General features: G+C 42.9%; 1 protein-coding gene across 2 annotated transcripts in view; it reads left to right on the top strand.

The window, feature by feature from the left end:
- Positions 1–20,560, top strand: part of MAN1A1 (mannosidase alpha class 1A member 1) — a 154,346-nt gene that overhangs the window by 21,184 nt on the left and 112,602 nt on the right. Inside the window, exon 1 of one of the 2 annotated variants that reach the window (XM_036318141.1) lies at positions 14,960–14,964. The exons of the other annotated variant lie outside the window; for it this stretch is intronic. The gene's annotated coding sequence lies outside the window, so the exon portion shown is untranslated. Of the gene's footprint in view, positions 1–14,959; positions 14,965–20,560 lie in introns of those variants that run through there. 2 annotated transcript variants of the gene reach the window in all.

The raw sequence follows: 20,560 nt of genomic DNA, 5'->3' as shown, positions 1-20,560 counted from the left end.
TGATGGATTTCACTGGAGGTGTTTTGCTCCAGATGAGAAAGATGTCCAAGAGGAGAGGCTTTCTTGTAGGCAGTTAGAAATACATATGAAGCACTGCAAAGAGAGGCCTCAACTGAGGACACCAGTCTGAAGACCATCAAGCCATGGAAGTAAACCAGCTCCCTCAGAGATAGTGTCCTATTAAAAGAGTCAGGGCCTACAGCCCGAGGAGCATCAGCGATTAAGGGATGTGCAGAGTAAGAGATAACAGACAGGGAGCCATCATAAGCACAGCGAGTAATTCGCAGAGCGTGGCACCCGGGAGCATTTTGGGATATTTAATATTTTAAGGAGTGAGTCTCAGCACTGTCAAATGCTGCTGAAAGGCAAGAGAAGGAATGAGAACTGGCCTTTGGATTGGTAATAAGCAGGTAGAAAGTGCCCCCTACTGGGGCAGGTTTAGTGGCCTCTGGTGGAAACCACATGCAGTGGAGGTCAGGAGGTACAGAGACAGCTCTTTGCAGAAGGCCACAGTGGACGCCACTGACGAGATGGGGTGGTAGCTGCAAGATGACGGGGCCACAGGAAGATTGACTAGAGAACTGGCAGCCTGCTGGACACTGCTGAGCACACAGTGGGGGCTGGCAGCCATGGATTGTGACGGTTCTACCTGCTCATTTGTTTGATTTTTTTCTTTAGCACGATTCAGCCACGCTGATATATGTGGAGAAGGCAGGCAAGTAGATTGACCTAGTCTTGGGTTTTTTCCAAGTTTGGATCAGAGAGAAGACACATGGTCCCAAGGGCTACTTTTGAGAATGTGATACAAGGATCACTGGTTTTTGAGAATGCAAATCCACTCAATTTAGGCTAAAGGAATTGGGGAGGAATATTTCTTATAAAGATAAGAGGGGCGTGTCTCATGGATCCAAATCAAGAAGTACAGAAAGACCTCACAGTGCCTGGAAGACACCTTGAACCGGGACTGCTGTTTCTCCAGTTTCTTATTCTGAGCTTTGGTCTATAGACACACCTGCTCTATTCTCTCCTCTGCAAACAAATACCTTACAAATCAGCCCTCTAGTTTACATGGCTAATGAGTTTAACTACTAATAGAGGTTCTTTTGAAAAGCATCTCAGAGACTCAATTCCAAATTCCCAGAATGGAGAATCTGACCCAGCTGTAGTTAGGTGTCTAATTAGCAATGGCCAAGGGAAGGAGTATTGATTTTTAGTACCAGTGTAGCTATGGCACAGTGCCTCCTGAGCAATGGAGAGGAGAGGGTTGCCTGGCTGCACAGCGGTCTCCCACTATCTCTGCTGCACCAGCTGCATTTATATTCTTGGAAGTTTCTGTGTGGGGTTCTGGTATATAGTCACTATAGGAAGTTCTGCCCTCTTGAAATTATAGTTCACCAGCATTAGCATTTTCATATTGTTCCATTAACTGTGATACAAACGCATCTGAAAAATATCAGTTCAAGAACCAAGCACACCTGCCCTGAGATGTTCACTATTTAACAACCAACCGTATTGCTGCTGCTTCACAGTGGGATGAAGTCCAAACATTTTTACTTCAATGGTGACCAATTTCACACCAACACACATAAAATTTGATTTCAAATTTGCAAAAGAAGCAGGTCTTAACATTCATCTTTTGAAAATCCTACCTGTCCATCAGGACTCAAAATCTCATCAATTGCAGAAATTCTTACTTGTTTCTGTCCTTCTTCAGTGGAAAAGCATTTGCCTCTCTGGACTTTCATGTCTTGCTTGTTTTAATCCTCTATAATATATTTATTACATTTTTACTGTTAAAGCACCACATTCAAAGGCAATGAGAGGAAAGAGCTTTGTCACTTAGGAACAGCCGGACCCTGTGTAAGGACACATGCCTTTCTCATCTGGAGAAGGGATGATAATGCCTACCTTTCAGTGGCTGATAGAAGCCATCGAGTGAATGGATGCAAAACTATTTACGTCCCCTCTGATGCACATATTAATTATTTAGGAAAATAGTCTGGGGGTTGAAAGGCCAGTTTCTAAACCCCATCTGCCACTTGGTAATTCCCAGCATAGCCGTGGCTGAGTGTCTGTAGTGCTTCCTTGTCTCAGGAATATTGTGAGCCGAGTTAGTTTCCTGTCGCTGTTGTAACAAATTATCATGAAAACAGCAGCATAGAACAAGTTAAAGTCCCCAGTTCTGTAGGTCAGATCTAAGTGGGCTTGTTTGGTTTCTCTGTACCGAGTCTCATAAAAGCCTGGCTTCTTACCTGGAGGTTCCAGAGGAGAATCCACTTAGAGTCCATTCAGGTTGCTGGCAAAATAGTTCCTTGCAACTGAAGGGCTGGGGTCCTGTCTCCTTCCTGGCTGTCAGCCAGGAACCTCTCCCTCCCAGGCTGCCTACACTGCCCTTCACACTGCCCTGCTTTTTCACACCGGCAACCCCTCAGGCAGCACTCCCTCAGGCAGCAACCCCACAGGCAGCACTGTGCAGCTGCACCCCTGGTCTGCCTTCTGCTGAAACTCGTCTGCCTCCAGATAAACTGCAGTCTCTGCTTTGGAGAGCCCAGGTGACTAGATTTGGGCCACCTGGATAGTCTAGGCATATATCTGTATTTTAAGGTCACCTTAATTATCCTCATGCAACTTTCATGACATTTTCATTACATCTGCAAACTCTCTTTTTGCCATGTAAGTGAACATATTCTCAGTTCCAGGGATTGGGGAGTGGACAGCTTTGGTGAGGACGGGGAGGATGGGGTGAGGAATACTTAACACCTGTGGATACGACGGGTGTGATGCAGTGTGTGAAGCCAGGTGCAGTCCCTGGCGTCCAAGAGCTACTCAATAGACATTGAGAATTGTGAGGCCTGTCTGTGGTTTGTGTGACCAGCCAAACTGTTTCCCGGGAGGTATTTTGTGCTGCAAATGACTAGTAGGGGTAACTCACCCCAAACGAAGCCAGATTTTATGGTAATTTCTTTGTATAAGCAACTATAATTACTATATGCAGGTGAATAGGGAAGAGAAACCAAAAATGTATTAACATGTGGAAAGTATCTCTCTATATAAAAGTCTAATATGCTGTGTCTGACCGTCCGACCAGTCGCCATGACACACACTGGACACCAGGGGGCAGACGCTCAACACAGGAGCTGCCGTGACACACAGAGAGAAATGGCACCTAGGACCTGGTGCCCACAAAGCAACACTCAGCTTCCCCCAAGTTGGACACAGGCCCCGCCACCACCCTGAAGCGACAGCCCACCAAATCGCAGCCGACACTGCCGAGACCCGTGGTGCAAAATGCAGCCCATAGCCCAGCCTAGCCCAGCCCAGAAACGGTCACTGTGGGCCCTGGTTAATGACGTCACGTAGCAACACCCAGCTTCCTCTCCCTAGTGACGACTAGTCTCCTTGCAGTTTCTTCAGCCCAGGAACTTTATAGCCAAGTGCAAACATTTCGCACTTTAACCAAATGTCTGTGAAGCGTTTTCCCGTGCCTCATCTCATTTGATCCTCACAGAAGTCCTGAAGTAGGTAGATAGGAGACTTGGTGGAATCCTATTTCCTTTTCATTAGCTGGAAAACAGAGATTTATAAAGTTTAGAAACTTGACCCGACTGAAAAGAAGTAAGAAATGGTGGACCTTGAAGATGACTTTAGGTTTTCTCACTGCACAGAATATAGTCAAACTCTGCTACAGTTAAATATTTCACCCTTTGTTCTCCCTGCGTGATCTACAATAATAATCTGCTTCATGTTGATATTTACTGCTGTGTTGCTGACAATTACCTGAAAGAGAAGTTGGTGTGCTTCACTGGGCTGGAAAAAGTTTAGCTACATCAGAAAGCAGGTCTAATTAAGCAAGTTTATTCTATATCTATAAAAGGCTAAGTTGACTCGCACATGTGCGATACATATAAAGCTGTTGTGCCAATCGCATGCGTGTGTTTTGATCTGTCATGTCAATTGTGAATTTGGTTGACACTTCTATTATAGAGAAAGGGCGAATAGCGATATTAAAATATTTTTTTCTAATTAATTTCCTTTCAGTGTGCATGAATCTGTGCACGGGACCACTAGTAGATAAATAAGAATAGTCTATTCTTTATTCTTAGAGCTTTTGTTGAGGCCTTACTAAATGCCCTAGAAAAAAAGTATCTTATTTTAATCTCATTTTCCTGTTTTGCAAATGAATAATCTGAACTCAGTCGAAGTATATGTAAGGTGCCCAATGCATAGGACTACTAAAAATCTCGAGTGAAAACCAACTTTGATTTGTGCTTATTCTCCCCATCTCACAGCAGGTGTTGTGTTGAAGTTAGGAGCCCAAACTCTGGAGCCATACCTTTGGGTTTGGCTTTCCTGAGCCACTTATGTCTCCAGTGGGCAAGTTACTTAAGCTCTCCATACCACAGTCTCCTCGTCTGTAAAATGGGGGTTAAAATAAGCCTTACTCCTTAGAGTTGTTATTGAGGTTCAAATTGATTGTGTCCAGTACACAGTGCTATGCAAGTGTTAGTGTTACTGTTCTAATAAAACAGTTCCTTTTAACCCTTGGTTCTTAACTGGTTATTGTGCCCCCGAAGGGACATTTGGCCATGCCTGGAGACATTGGCTGTCACATCCCAGGGTGGCTGCCGCAGGCATCTAACGGGAAAAGGCCAGGGATTCTGCTAAATATCTTGCAGGCCAGCACCCTACAGCAAAGAATTATCCACCCAGAATGCCAGTAGTGCTGAGGCTGAGAAACACTTTTCAACCAATGGCTTTTAGTGGTTTTAGTAACTACATTTGCAAATAAGATATTTATGTTTCCTTTCCTTAGTCACTAAGGAATGATTAAATCAGTGGTTCTCAACCTTCTGGCCCTTTAAATACAGTTCCTCATGTTGTGACCCAACGATCAAATTATTTTCGTTGCTTCTTCATAACTGTCATGTTGCTACTGTTATGAATCGTAATGTAAATATCTGATATGCAGGATGGTCTTAGGCGACCCCTGTGAAAGGGTCGTTCGACCGCCAAAGGGGTCGCGACCCACAGGTTGAGAACCGCTGCCTTAGTACCTCTTTTTATTTGCTGCAAAAAGCTTTATTGTTTCATTTGGTCCAATGCATGGGAGAGGGCTTCAGGGTGACTAAAAGAATGGCTAGTAGTTTGGGGGAGAGGCTCATGCAAAAGCCAGACCCCAGGGGGATGCAGAGGGGCCCCTCAAAGGCCTCTGGGCTCCAAAGGCTGCTAGTGGTGCTTGAGGGTGAGCCTTTAAGAAGAGATACTTGCCCAGCCCAGCCTGGGGGCCGGCAGCCTGCAGAGGTGAGTCAGGTGTAGTCCATCTTCTTGATGAGTTTCACCTCCTCTCCCGGAAGTGGTTCTGCAGGAAGTCCCAGAGCTGAGGGTGGAACCCAGTGCCTGCAGCTCCACAAGGGCCTGGTTCAGTGGTTCAGGGTCCTCTCCAAGGCCAGGGCGGCTCCCATGGCGTCCTGAGTTTTGCCCACTCCTCTTGGGGAGGCTTCAGCTTGTCCTGGAGAGAATGCTGCCACTGCGCTGGTTTTGCATCTTTAAGATGCTCAGCGCCCTCGGCTTCTTCTCCACCAACTTGCGGAATCAGTGGCACATGCCCTCGAGAGCCACGTCACCGTTGGTGGGAATAGAAGCCCAGAGAGAGGTAGGTGTGGGAGACCCGCAGAGGCAGGCTGGCCAGGCCTCCCCCTCGATGGAATAAGTCTGACGAATTTGGGAGCCCATGGTTATTTGGCTAAAAGGAGTTAAGGAAAATCCGGTGTGTTTGCTGGTCTCGGAGGTGGTCCTGAAGGTGGTGACTGGGTAAGATGCAGGAGAGTGGCCGGAGGCTGGAAGAAGGGGCGTCCCTGGGTCTGTTTGATCCAAACACTGTTGACGCAAGAGACAGATTCGGGACCGCGGAGGGCGCTGCGTACTTAGTGTCTTTAACAGTGAGGATATTCATGCCTGATGACCATCAGGCTCTGTGTTGTACAATCAAATGAAAAGAAAAAACATTTTCCATTGTTAAAAAAGAAAAACTTTTACTCTGTATTTTTTTATATCTAACAGATTTCACAAATACATGCTTAACCACTAGAATACACAATTAGGTGCTGAAAATACTCTAATTTTTGTGTGAAAAATGATTGGAATTTCTAAGAATGCTTAATCCAGTGGGCATTCTTCTGAAGATCATAGGAAAGAAATTACTTGACGTTGGGAACTAGCTGTTACTGCCTGTATTGAAACACTGTAATGGTCACGATAATTCCCCATTACAGGCACCTACTTAGGATTTACCTACATTGCAGGGTATGGCTTGGAAAGGCCCGCAAAGTTTTTACCCGTGGCATTTTTATTTCTGGCGTTATCTAAGGCGGGAGTGTTTGCCGTCTTCGCTCCTTCCCATCCCGTTCTGATCCATAGCTCATGACTTACAAGATCCTTTAACTACTCCTTTCTCCCTGCCACGCCCCCGTCGCCTCCACCGCAGTTTGAATTGTCTTTCTCGCCCTCCGAGGCTATCTTGATCCATTCTCGGATTTTAGAATTTGATCCTTCGATGATTTGGTCAGATAGTCATCAGCACCTGCATTACCACTGTGCGCAGAGGCAGCTTCGACGGACGTTCCGGGAGGGAAAGGAAAGAATCAGGGAGCATCCCCCACACCTTCCAGTCTCTTATCCACTTGGAGGAACTGCGACCCACAGACGCAAAACAACACAACCTACAGTTGTACATTGCTATGGATTAACCAATTAGGGGCTTAAAATATTTAATAATTGGTTATATGGTACAGTTACATATTGGTAAAATATATGATTGTGATCATATTATAATGGAAATACATGTTTCTTGTTGTGTTTAACAAATTCTTGGCAAATATAAATATCATCAAAAAGAACGTATTAATTGGAGTGGGGCTGGCCTCCACTTTGCTCTTTTTGAGTCATGATGTTACAACTTTGAATCTCCAGATACAAAGAGAAACACGCAGGCACGTCATTGAAAAGGAACAAACACACGTTGTTTGTCGGTAGAAAGCCTACCTGCCGTACTTGGTCATCAGGGCTAGAAACTGGGAGAAGCGCTTTGCATCTTTGGTGTACAGCTTCACAAGTTGGTCTTTGTGACCCGCTCTGGAAGTGTTGGGACAGTGGTAACTACTTCTTCACAGACTTCAGGATTGGGAAGGATTCGCTTTAAGAACAATTGGCTTCTCAAGGGTTTGGACCCAGTCCAGCTGCTTCCCTGTGACCTTGAGAACCTTCTCTGTGTGTAGCCACCTTGGCTTGGTTGCATCCTTGAGCACTACCTCAAAGGTCAAGCTACATAGCCGTTGAAAACTGGTAAGGCAGTGGTTCTCAACCTTCCTAATGCCGCGACCCTTTAATATAGTTCCTCATGTTGTGGTGACCCCCAACCATAAAATTATTTTCGTTGCTACTTCATAACTGTAATTTTGCTCCTGTTAGGAATCGTAATGTAAATATCTGATATGCAGAATGTATTTTCATTGTTACAAATTGAACATAATTAAAGCATAGTGATTCATCACAAAAACAGTATATAATTATATATGTGTTTTCCGATGGTCTTAGGCGACCCCTGTGAAAGGGTCGTTCGACCCCCAAAGGGGTCGCGACCCACAGGTTGAGAACCGCTGGGTTAAGGCCTTCTTTCAATTTTGAAATGACTGCTACCCAAATCTTATTTTGCTGCTTCATAATTTAGAGCCTTGTGCTGAAGACATTTTGTAAAAACACTGAACAGCTTTACCAGGGAGACATGGGAAATGCTTTTGTTTCTCCATCAAAGAGGACCTTGAATGACAATGACTCTGTATTTATGTGTATTGTGACATAGAAAGAACTTTTGTAAGCAAGATTAACTCAGTAGCAAACATCGCAGGACCGTGCTTCTTGTCTGGCGGAAGTGTATGCACTTGTAAGTGTGTCATGGCATTTTATTGTGATGGCCTCAGCCAGTGGCTAGAGGGGCCCGAGGGCTAGAGTTCATGCTCGGAAGGCAGTTCATTTGCAAGAGATGGCAATCAGTACTTGTGTGAGAATAGCATGGGGTGTGAATCTGAGTTTCAAGACTACCCGGATGGCACATCATGGTAGTGATGGGTCTCAAGTGAGCAGAACCCAGTACCCAGAGGCCCAAGTCGGTTGAGAAGAAAAAGCACAAGTAGAAGGAGAATTGCAGCACTGAGTAAGGCGGGTGAGCCTTTCACATAGACATACAGCTGTGCACAGGTTAGCCCCCTGTGCGCAGGAACTGAATGTGCTATTGGCCGTGGAGCTGTAGGCTTACAGATGTTTGTGAGAGGAATGAGCAGCTCAGCCCGGCACAAAGGAACAGGTGGGAATGGAGTTGGGAGTTGGGGTCCAGAGTCCAGCAGGACAGCTGAGCAGTTGCACCCCACTGCCCAACTGAGTTTGTTCTGGGATGTGCTCTCTGCCTGGCTGACAACGGTTTGCCCTATGTCCTTCCTTCGGCGACAGCATGCTCTGCAGGAGCCGGCCAGTGTGATCAAGGGCTGAGGCGACTGCACATCCTCACCACTGCCCAGGGTCAGCATTTGCAGGCCATGGATGTGGGGTGTTAGTTTTCAGGACCTTGAGTCTTTGCCAGTGAAGTTCAGAGGTGACTAGCTAGCTGCTAGGAGGGTGTCCTTCTAAGATGGGGCTAAGAAAGCAGGAAGAATGGACAGATCTCTCATAAATCCTGACAGAGCACCCTGGGGAAAGGCAAAATCTTCTTCTGGTTCAGAGAAGCATTTTAAACAAGGGTATTTTAAATCAAGTTAGTGAGTCCTAGGCCAAGGACAGTATTTTATATTCAGTACTGGGAAGATATTTGTTGTCAGTGGAAGAAGGTCATACCCCACTCTATTTGGAACAACAGTCTGGTTTCCAGAAAGGAAAGATGTGGAATTCTAATATTGTTCAAACAGTGAGAAGAAAACACACAATATAAGAGAGTCAGTCTGTATGGAAATTGATCGTTAAAAGATCACAAGTATACTGACTTATTCTTAGCAAGATTTGGTAAAACAAAGGTGGAAAAGGTTGTATTCTTTAATATTGATGGAGAAAATTTTTACATTTGAGAAAAAGGAATTGTAACTCAGCTAAGATGCTCTGTAAAATTAGATAAAATTTAAACATTTCAACTAGGGTTGTTAGTTTTAAACCAAAGATAGTGTTTAGTAAAAATACTAGCTATATTTTTTTAACTAGAGCCTTTTTTACATATTTTTATTTTTCAATTTTTTTCGATTACAGTTTACATTTAATATTATTTTGTATTAGTTTTAGGTGTACAGCATAGCAGTTAGACAGTCATATATGTGACAAAGTGTTCTCTCTGATATTTTCAGCACCCATTTGGCACCATACATAATTATTACAATATTATTGACTATATTTTCTATGCTGTAGTTTACATCCCATGATTATTTTGTAAGTACCAATCTGTGCTTCTTAATCACTTTTTCACCCAGCCCCCCCCCCCCGATCCCCCTCTCCAGTGACCATCAGTAGCCTATTCTCTATTTCTATGAATCTGTTTCTGTTTTGTTTGTTCATTTATATTGTTCTTTAGATTCCACATATAAGTGAAGTCATATGGTTATTTTTCTTTCTGTGGTTGATTTATTACACTTAGCATAATACCCTCTAGGTCCATCTGTGCTATTGCAAATGGTAAGATTTCGTCCTTTTTTTTTTAATGTATTTTGTTGATATCAGAGAGGAAGGGAGAGGGAAAGAGAGATAGAATCATCAATGATGAAAGAGAATCATTGATTGGCTGCCTCCTGCATGCCCCACACTGGGGATCGAGGTCACAACCCAGGCATGTGCCCTCACCTGGAATTGAACTGTGACCTTCTGGATCATAGGTTGATGCTCAACCACTGAACCACACTGGCCAGGCAAGATTTGCTTCTTTTGTATGGCCAAGTAGTATTCCATTGTATATATGTACTACTACTCCCCCTCTCCCCCAAGGGTGGTGACATGCTTTTTTTTTTTTAATTTAAATTCTTTATTGTTTAAATCATTACATATCTCCTTTTTCCCCCTTTGACCTCTCCCCAGCTGTTCCCACCCACCCCCCAGAACATGCCCTCACCCTCCTACTGTCTGTGTCCATTGGCTATGCACATATGCATGTATACAAGTCCTTTGGTTGATCTCTTACCCCCCTTCCTCCCTCTTAGGTTGGACTGTCTGTTCCATGCTTCTATGACTCTGGCTTTATTTTTGTTCATCAGTTTATGTTCTTCATTATATTCCACAAATGAGTGAGATCATGTGATATTTATCTTTCTCTGACTGGCTTATTTCGCTTAGCATAATACTCTCTAGGTCCATCCATGCTGTTGCAAATGGTAAGAATTCCTTCTTTTTTACAGCAGCATTGTATTCCATTGTATAGCTGTACCACAGTTTTTTAATCCACTCATCTGTTTCCAGATCTTAGCTATTGTAAATTGTGCTGCTATGAACAATTTCTGATTGTTGTTTCTGATTTCTTGGGACATATTCCCAAGTGGGATTACTGGGTCAAGTGGGAGTTCCATTTTTAATTTCTTTGAGGAAACTCCATACTGTTTTCCACAGTGGCTGCACCAGTCTGCATTCCCACCAGCAGTGCATGAGAGTTCCTTTTTCTGTACCACTGCTTTTTTATCCACTTGTCTATTGATGGGCACTTGGGTTGCTTCCATAGCTTGGCTATTGTAAATAATGCTGCAATGAACTTAGGTGTGCATATATTAACCAGAGTCTTTTTTGAATAGCTTAGGCTAATTAATAAGGTTAACAAGAATTGAGACAAGCTCAGCCAGTGTGGCTCAGTGGTTGAGCATCCACCCACACACCAAGAGGTCACTGGGTTCAGTTCCCCGTAGGGGCGCATACCTGGGTTGGGGGCATGCAATAGGCAGCTGATTAATATTGATGTTTCTCTCTCATCAATGTTTCTGTCTCTCTCTGCTTCTCCCTTTCTCTCTCTCTAAAGTCAATAAAAACATATTTTAAAAAAGAATTGAGATTAAAGTATTAGGATATCAGTTTTTATCAGCACAGTGGATAAATTATATTATAGAAGATGCCTTAATATTTAAGATTCAATATTGATTAAACTATAACCTAATCCTCTTTGATAATAATCTTTACTTGAATAATTTATCCCATTTTGAACAAATATTATACTTTTTTCAAGCAAAGTGGAGGAAAACAACTCATTGTTCCCTGAAGTTAACTGCTTAATAAGTAAACTGAGGAACCCTGACTACATGCATCTTCTTTTTTTAACCTGTTGTGCCCTGCCCCCTAACCACTGCATTACATCGGTCAAATAAAGCTTGAACAGAAGACTTGGCTACCGTGAATTCATTGATAAATCGTAGCATTTATTATTATACAACTGTTCTGATCAAACCGTTAGAGCACTTTCAGCTACCAAATAACATTATGAAAAGAAATAATACAGAAGAAAAACTTCCAATTTCCCCAAATTGGGAATATGGTGTAAGTCCAATTTTGATGTGATCACTCATTTAAACAACAACAACAACTAAAGAGAGCTACTCAAATGTTTAATGCAGTACTGGCTGGTAGTTGATGAGTTAAGTAACGCAATAACCTTAGTTTGAACTTAAAACACAACTGGGGACAGGTGGTCGCCATCTCCTCCATCAGGTGATGCCTCTGACGTTCTCCTGGGTTTACACCCATTTGTGGGAGTGGAACAGCCACTGTGACAGCACACCTGCCTGCATCACCTTCATTCAAGGCAGGAGGAAGAGGGAAAGCAGGGCGGCCGGCCAACCTCGGCAAATGTTTCGTTGGCCTGAACTCTGTCACAGAGCCACCTCTAATCTGTACACAGGCTTACAAGGCACACATTTGTCTTTGGCAGCTTCTGTTGCAGGGACAAGCAAGGGAGAAGGAGATTTGGGAGTGGGATGAATCAGTCTATAGTATCTGCCATATGTAGTGTAGACTACATATTCATTTTTCCCCATTTTTATTATTGTTTTGCAACTTTGTGTAGTCTTTTTGGATAGTAAAATAATTTGACCTCTGCTGATAAAGTTGGCATCTTTTATTTTATTCTTAAATTTATGAAAGTCTTTGCCTGATTTGTAAGCTGTAAAATAGCTGAACCAAATTGGAACTCATTGTACCCAAAGCTAATACTAATAATGCAGTCTACTTTAACAGGTCACTGAGTTTCACATACATTTAATGCCAGGCTCTTGCCATCCAGCAACAGGAGAGTGAATGATGATTATCTTTTTCCACTGTTTGAAAAATAATTCAGGATTTATCATATTTTATAGGTCTAACAGAATGCTTAGAGTGATGCATTTTCAGACCCAGGAAATATTTGCCATCACTTTATAGAACATCTCAGATGATCTTCAATCCATAGAAAATACTAGTCTATAGGGTGGTAATGATATAAGCTTATAAGATGTTAATGCTTGCCTTAAAAATATAGTACAAGATAAATGTTTTTCACCTTAAGTAATGACTTTAGTAATATAGTAGAACTCTATGTGAAACTGTAGTAGAAAGACCATTGGAAAATAATCAATTATCTACTTTTTTTTTTTTACAGTTGTTTAGCAAGAAATCTGATGTTGCTAATTTAGGGGCAGTTTATAGAGTGTTACTGACATTTAAAGCCATATTGAGCAATATATCTTTTTTTCAATAGCCAGCAAACAAAATTATTAATGTGTTGTGTTGGTGATAAAATTCCATCTATAAAACCAATAGTAAAGGTTATGAGCTAACACTATAGGATACTCAAATAGAAATGAACAAATACCTTTCAAAGGAAGGAACTTTTAGATATTAAACTTTATGTTAATCAAAAATCTTTTTCAACCTACCTAAGATATCTTTTTCCTGCAGGGCACTAGAAGCAAGAGATATTCTCATTTTCATTTCAGTCCCTTAATCTACCAATATATTTAATGTTTCTCTTCTTTATCAGCAAGGTTTAAAAATATAGGAAACATACAAAGATGTATAACAATGACAGTTTATTGTTATAGCAGTTTATTTGGAAACTAACAGTTTATTTGGAAACTCATTTGGAAGTCAACTTCCCCAGATTGCATGGGTCACATGATCAGCTCAGGACAGAGTAGAAGACAGCAGGTTTTAGGCTTCAGAGCCAGCCTCCTCCCATATGCTCGAGAGCTGACTCTAGGAAGATCACGTAACTTTTTGATTTTCTCAACTGTGCAAGGGAGTCTCAATGGGGAGACTACCTTCCTTGCAGGGTTCTTAAGGGACTGAAAGAATGTGTAACTGTTTTACATATTTCCTGACACATAAGTGTTCAATACATGCTGGCTCTTTCAATTTTTAAGAATTATAATTAAGTGTCCTTTTGTGACATACCAATCATGGATTTGATTTTATTTACTAGAGGCCTGATGCACGAAATTCGTGCAAGAGTAGGCCTTCCTTCCCCCGGCTGCCGGCACTGGCTTCTCTTTGGCACCTGGGACCCAGGCTTCCCTCGCAGCCCCGGCTTCATCCAGAAGGTTGTCCGGAAGAATGTCCAGTCTAATTAGCAAATTATGCTTTTATTATTATAGATTTTATTTTATTTTTTCTAATTAGGCATTTTAAATCTTATAGAATCACTAATTGCTACTCCAAGATCTAGCATTTTTGTTATTCAGTATATATAAGTACTACATTCCATGAGTAAATTTTAAAAGACCACCACCTTTTTATACAATATTTTTATTATTCCTATGCCCAAATAATAATGCCTAAAACTGTTACCTGCAGTATACAAAAGGATTACTTGCAGAAAATCTTATAAAGTCATGGATTCTGGAATGACAGTGGGCATCCCGATTATTTCAGAAGTTTGAAAAAACTAGAAGGGGTCAATGGGGGAAGAGGGGGACATATGTAATACTTTCAACAATAAGAATTAAAAAAAAAACAACCATTTCCCTATGTGACATTTTATAGCCAATTTATTTTTTATCAATTCTGCCTTCGCATAGTAATATCTTTACAAAATTGTTGATAATCCTTTAGTTAAGAGAATAGTAATTTCTGGTTTTACTTTGTAAAGGAAACTCCTGCGCCCTGTAACTCTGTTTGATAACAGCTTTATTCATAATTGCCCAAACTTGCAAGCCACCAAGATATCTCTCAGAAGGTGAATGGATAAATCAACTGTGGTTTATCCAGGCAATCAAATGTTATATAATCTAAAAAAAAAAAAATTGACTATCAAGCCCTGAAAATTTAGACATGGAAGAACCTTAAGTTTATATTTACCAAGTGAAAGGAACCTATCTGAAAGGTCTACATACTGTATGTTTTCAACAATATGACATTCTGGACCAGGCAGAACTATGGAGACAGTCAAAAGATCTGTGCTGGTCAGGAGAGGGGGGATGGCTCGGCAGAGCACAGAGGGTTTTTAGGGAAGTGAAATTATTCTGTATGATTTTATAGTGCTGGACACAAGTCAAGATACATTTGTCAAGACCCTTAGTATGTAAAACAACAAGAGTGAGCTGTGGTGTAAACTATGGACTTTGGGTGATAGTGATAATGATGTGTCAATGGAGATCAATAGACGTTACACAGTACCTCCGTGGTGCATGATGTTGATAGTGGGGGAGGTTGTGCTGTGTTCCAGCGGTGCATGTGTGGGAAATCTTTATGCTTTATTCAAAAATCAGTTTTGCTTTGAACCTAAAACTGCTCTAAAAATTAAGTCTATTTAAAGAACGTACACACAAAAGAAAAAAAAAAAAAAGAAAGAAACACTTGTGCCCTGTGATGCTCTTGAAAACTGAAGCAGAACAGGACTTGACTCTCTGGGGCTCTCATTGGTTTACAAAAACAAATAAAAATAATAAAATGGAGAGAAAGAGAGCAAAGAAAAGAATATAATTTAAAAAGGTAAAACCTCTGCTGGCTCTTCCTCATTTTTATAAAATTCAGACGAATTCTTTTTCATTTAATATTAGTTATGTTCTAACTTCATAGTATCTGTAAAGTTTTGAAAGAGAATATCAAAGAACAAATAAAAAGTTATTCGTCTTTATGAACTTGATGTAGCTATAAACAAAAGAGAGCACATTTCAGTTCTAAAAAAATCACGTGTCAGTATTGCAGAGGAGACAAATGTGGTGAAAATGTGAAGCTGTGGAATAACGTGCATGCGGGAAAGAAGGCCGGGGCTTGCCTTTTAATTACAAACACGGAAACCAAAGAACATCTTTTGAGATGAGATAGTTTATGCTCCGTGAGGATAATATGTGTTTTCCATTCGGTACTTTTTTACAAATCCTTTCAGAATGAAGGGGACCCCGTATATCCCAACTGGGGGTACCATTTTCTCTTGATGGCTGGGAAGGTCATAGCTGCTGCTGTGTCCCGGGTTCGGAAAAGCCTTACGGAGTCTTTGCCTGGGCCAGTGATGGCGAACCTATGACCCGCGTGTCAGAGGTGACACGCGAACTCATTTTTTTGGTTGATTTTTCTTTGTTAAGTGGCATTTAAATATATAAAATAAATATCAAAAACATAAGTCTTTGTTTTACTATGGTTGCAAATATCAAAAAATTTCTATATGTGACGCGGCACCAGAGTTAAGTTAGGGTTTTTCAAAACGCTGACACGCCGAGCTCAAAAGGTTCGCCATCACTAGCCTGGGGGCCAGTAAGGAAGATGTGCTGGGCCCCCGCTGGCCACAGAGATCTCCGCAGGGGTAATCTAAAGAGTGCAGTGTCAGGTCAATTACAAATCAACAAATAAACAGACCCCAAAACCCTAACGCTGAACTCTTGTACTCGAGTGACACCGTGAGTCGGGAGACCATAGTCATTAACCACCGGACAGATAGTTTTTGGTGTGTCTTATTTTTTACTTCCTGCTACTTCTTTATTGGCAATAGGAAGTGTCGGTTTGGGGCCAGGTTTATTGATTTATGACAAGGCTATTGAGAAAGAAGCCTAGGCCAGATTGTTTTGATGAGGAAATAACAAGTGATAGACCCTTCTCAGCAACAGTGCTTCTTTCCAAAAAAAAGGGAAGTACTAGGTATTCACACAAGAACCAGCCTTTGCCTAATCTCTGACTTTTGAGATACTAAAGTACTATCCTTTAGAATAATTCATGGACATGTACTGCATTTTCCTTTAGTTTTAGGGTTGTTTAATGGCTTGAGATTTTCATTGTATGTGTTTGTTTGCTTTTTGCCCTGTACCCTCCTGCATTTGGTACCAGTATAGAAGTTTTCTAAAATAATGTCAGAATTTGATCACAAAGCAAGAGAACAATGAAATAGCATATGATCCAGTTCCCTGAGCTAGACCTAGAAAAACTGCCTTTTTCTTAGGAGAATGAGATACTTCTTAGAAACAAGACAACCTGTCCTCTACAAGTAGCAATTAACTAGAATTCTCTCTCTCTCTCTCTCTCTCTCTCTCTCTCTCTCTCTCTCTCTCTCTCTCTCTCTCTCTCTAACTGGCTTTATCCGGCATTCTGACTCTTTTTCTAAAGGGAGGCTGCTGCTAACCACTCTTAATTCAGTAGGGAGTTAATGCTCAGTGGCCCATCAAGGTTCATATAATAGCATTAAATAATGACATATACATCCTGCTCTCTGAAAAAAAAATCATATAGTCTAAAATTGTATGTGGGAGAATTCAGGACATCTGAACCTGAAGAAGACAAGTCCACATATATATCCACTCAGCGGTTAAGAGGCAGCCGCCAGTACTCGGTAACAAACAAATCGTCCACACAGAGATAAGAACGACGTGTAGTCGTAGAGAAGAGGAACGGAATGCTGGCCAGCACTAGCTCCGGTGAGGATGATAAGGCCCAGGAGATATCACAGCTGAAGAGAGCAGGTGCTGGTGCAGTCAGAAGCTGCTTGTGTAGGAGAGGGAGTCGTGGTTCTCCCTTCTTCCAGGGGCAGGAAGGCCGGAGGGGAGCAGAGCCATCGTCTCTGCCCAAGTGGACTCTAGGGTCAGGAGGAGAGGAGTTGGGGACAGAGCTGGGCAGAGCTGCGGTGGGGAGGAAGCAAGGTCATGAGAGTTAAAGGCCGGGAGTCAGGGAGGGAAAGGAGGTGCCGCCGGGTTCTCTCCTTGAGCCAGCTCCCACGCCCCATGTGGTGTGCGCTGTTTGGTGTCAGGCTCAGCCTGTCTCCTTGGACCCCAGGTAGGGCCGCCTTCTGTGCATGGAGCAGCAGGAGAGCTCCGAGGCTGCAGCTGACTGTCTTCATGGTTTGCCAGCAACAAAACAGGGCTCTGGAGGGGGTGGAGTGGAAAGAATTAGAAAGGGAGCGTTCACCGCCTTGCTCCTCCCCTGCCTGATTCTGGGCCTCAGCTTCCTCCCCTGTAAGATGGGGCAGTGATACCCTGCAGGATGGGACAAGGAGGAAGTGTGTGGTAAGTTTTTTGAGTTCCCCTCACAGTGCCTTGTGGTAGGTGTCTGACAAAGTTAAATTCCTTTCTCCTTTGCAGCCCCTGTGGTTGCATTTGCAGAACAGAGCATGTAGGATTCTACATGCTTTCTAAAGAGTGAAACTACCACTCATACAGAATTACTGAGAAGAGTGTGCATAATGCTTCCTATATCTCAAGTCTCCAGGACCTCATTGGTTTTTGGCAGAGAGAGAGCACCAACGGTGGGGCCAGGGCAGTCCAGCAGCGGGCACTGAGGGCAGCCTGTGCCACAAGTCTGGGCGCTGCTGGGAGCCGTGGGCAGCAAGCTGGAGGGGAGTGACATGCCCAAAGGCCTAAACACAGGGCAGTCAGTCTAGACACGTGCCTATAAACCAGGGGTTGCAGTACAGACTGCTGGTCTGTGGGCTGTCTGGCTCACAGATATGCATTTTACCCTTAGCTAGCAAATTATTTTTTTCTAGACCCGTTGAAAACATGCTTGTGTTTTTTTCATAGCCTTTTTCAAAAATGGCTTTAGTCAGGGCCTTCATTTTTGCCAAATTCCCTGTCATTTCCAGTTGCCCTAGACCTGGTCATTCTATTTCTGTGTGGTCCTTGAGTTTTTCAGCCCTCTTTCTAGCCCAAGTCAAAACAGGGCACAAGCCAGAGAGCCGGCCCTGGTTGCAGAACCAGGGATTGAATGTGTTCTATCCCTCTATCCTGGGGTTGCCGGGCCAAATGCAGGACTCTGTTAACTTTGTGTGTTAGATAAACAGAAATGCTTTTATTTTAGTACTAGAGGCCCAGTGTGTGAAATTCGTGTACAGGGTGGGGGAGGGGGTTGTGAGGGAGGGCGCAGGGGGAATTCCTCTCACAATCCGGGATTCCTCAGGGGATGTCCAATTTCCAGTTTAGGCCCGGTCCCGGCCTATACTGGCAGTCGGACATCCCTCTCACAACCCGGAACCACTGGCTCCTAACCACTCGGCTGCCTGCCTGCCTCACCACCCCTAACCACTCTGCCTGCCTGCCTGATCACCCCTAATCGCTTCTGCCTCGTCCCCCACCATGGCTTCATCTGGAAGAACATCCGGAATGATGTCTTGAAGTTCGTTCAGCTGTCTGGTCTAATTAGCATATTATGCTTTTATTATTATAGATAAGTATGTCCCATACAATCTTTTTATTTCCTAAATCTGGCACCCTATTTTATCATTTATAATTCATACCCTGCCACCATAAAGAACTCAGTAAGTGGTAAATGTCATCACAACATTGGGAAAAAGAATCTTGGAAACAGAACATGTTGGCCACCTTGGTAAAAGAGAGAGAGAATTAATATATGTCAGTGTTTGGATGAGATAACTTGATCAAGGCACATCAGTGTTTTAATCTGATATGGGGTAACGTTGGAAACTGTCGTGGCTGTGGGGTATTTTCCTCCGTGTGATGACAGATAAGAAGGTAACTGGACTGAGGCCTTGCTCAGTGAAAAACTGTGTCAAGAGGAGATCATTCCCAGGACTATTTTAGGTGGCATCTTGATGTCTTCAAGTGAGAGGGTGCTAAACGCATAATTCTGATAGACTCCAGGCCTACAAATGCAGTGTCCTACCAGGCTCTGCATTCTGTCACCTCTAGGTGAACTTGGCCTCTTTCCTCTCCTATCTTGTTTATTGACTTCTCCCTGAATTGCCCTGCCCACTCGGAGTGTACTTACATGTCCTCTTTCCTCTGGCTGCTCTCCCTTATCTCTCGAAGTCCTGTGACTTGGGGGGACAATGAGGAGGTGGCCTGGAGGAAAGCCAGGTACACTCCTTGGACGTCTGCTACCAGCCACGAGCATCATCGGGTGTGATCTCCAGACCATGCTGTGAGGACAGTGTTATTCTTTTCTTTATATAGACTTGATTTTTTAGACCAGTTTTAGGATCAAAGCAAACTTGAGTGGGAAGTATAGAGAATTCCCATTCTGTCCCCACACATCCCCACCCACCCCCACTGTTATCATCATGTACCACAGTGGTGGGCTTGTTAGCAGCAATTATTGTTTTTCAAAGATGAAAAAAACTAAGGGTTTGAGAGGTCAGACCTGTGACAGGCCTCAGCACATGTGACAACTGTCCTTAGCACCAGGCCTGTCCCTGGCCCAAATTCTTCGTCTTCATTTCCACAGGGAAATGTCAGTAGTGGGAGAGCATCAGAGAAGTGGTGGCTAAACTGTTGTCTGATATTCACATATCCATAAATCCTTTTCCAATGGAAAGTGAGGGTTTGGGTAAGCTTTGACTTGATTCTCTCAATTTACTTTTTTTCCCTTTCTTTCTCCATTTGCTAGTTCCACCAAAGATTTTTAAAAAGTTGGTACAATGACACTAAAAGTGTTCTGTGTTGAGATTTTATTTGAAAGTTCCAGAAGTTACTTTCATCTGACAATCAAGTAATTTCAGGCAAAGTTTGGTGAACACTACTGTCAGGCTTTTAAAATTGGTTGTTTTTCCCAAAGCATTAACTGTGAGTATAATTTTGAGAGCAAAGGCCATCAATTTCCACTTCAACAATCAGTGAGGTTGATTGACCTGCCACCTTAGACCTCCCTGAACCCAGACACAGTCCTTCATGTCCTTTAGAACAGCAGGAATGTGTCACTAGACTGAAGACCTTCTCTTTAGTGTCAGATGGCAAGCAGTTACATAAATGAAGCAAAGATGGCCTTTGGCCTCGGACCTCTAGGCTGCTCATGTCTTCACTGCAGGCTGAGACTTGTTAACTCCAAATCTAGCTGGCATCAAATTCAAATTTTCACACATCCAGTTATTTTTAAAGTAGCCCCAACAAGCAGCTCTTTAGCCATGTAGAGCCTGCCTGTTTTTCATTCCCCGAGAAACCATACCCAGCATTTGCTGGCCCTTGATAAGATAGGGCCTTGTGGTTATAGGACTTCAAACTGCTACTGCCCTTTAGAGTCTTCTGAGTCAGAGACTGTCCACTATACCTGCAAGTGACATCACTTACACATGTCAGCCCCCTCTCTCTGGGAGTTTTCTTGCCTTTCCCCTTCTGGATGATGGCTCCTCCCCTTAATCCTCTGGGCAGCCTCA

Source organism: Myotis myotis, unplaced genomic scaffold (assembly GCF_014108235.1).
Source record: "Myotis myotis isolate mMyoMyo1 unplaced genomic scaffold, mMyoMyo1.p scaffold_m19_p_7, whole genome shotgun sequence".
NCBI classification, from domain to species: domain Eukaryota; kingdom Metazoa; phylum Chordata; class Mammalia; order Chiroptera; family Vespertilionidae; genus Myotis; species Myotis myotis.
The sequence above is the reverse complement of the archived record's forward strand: the minus strand, read 5'-3'. Positions and strand labels throughout refer to the sequence as shown.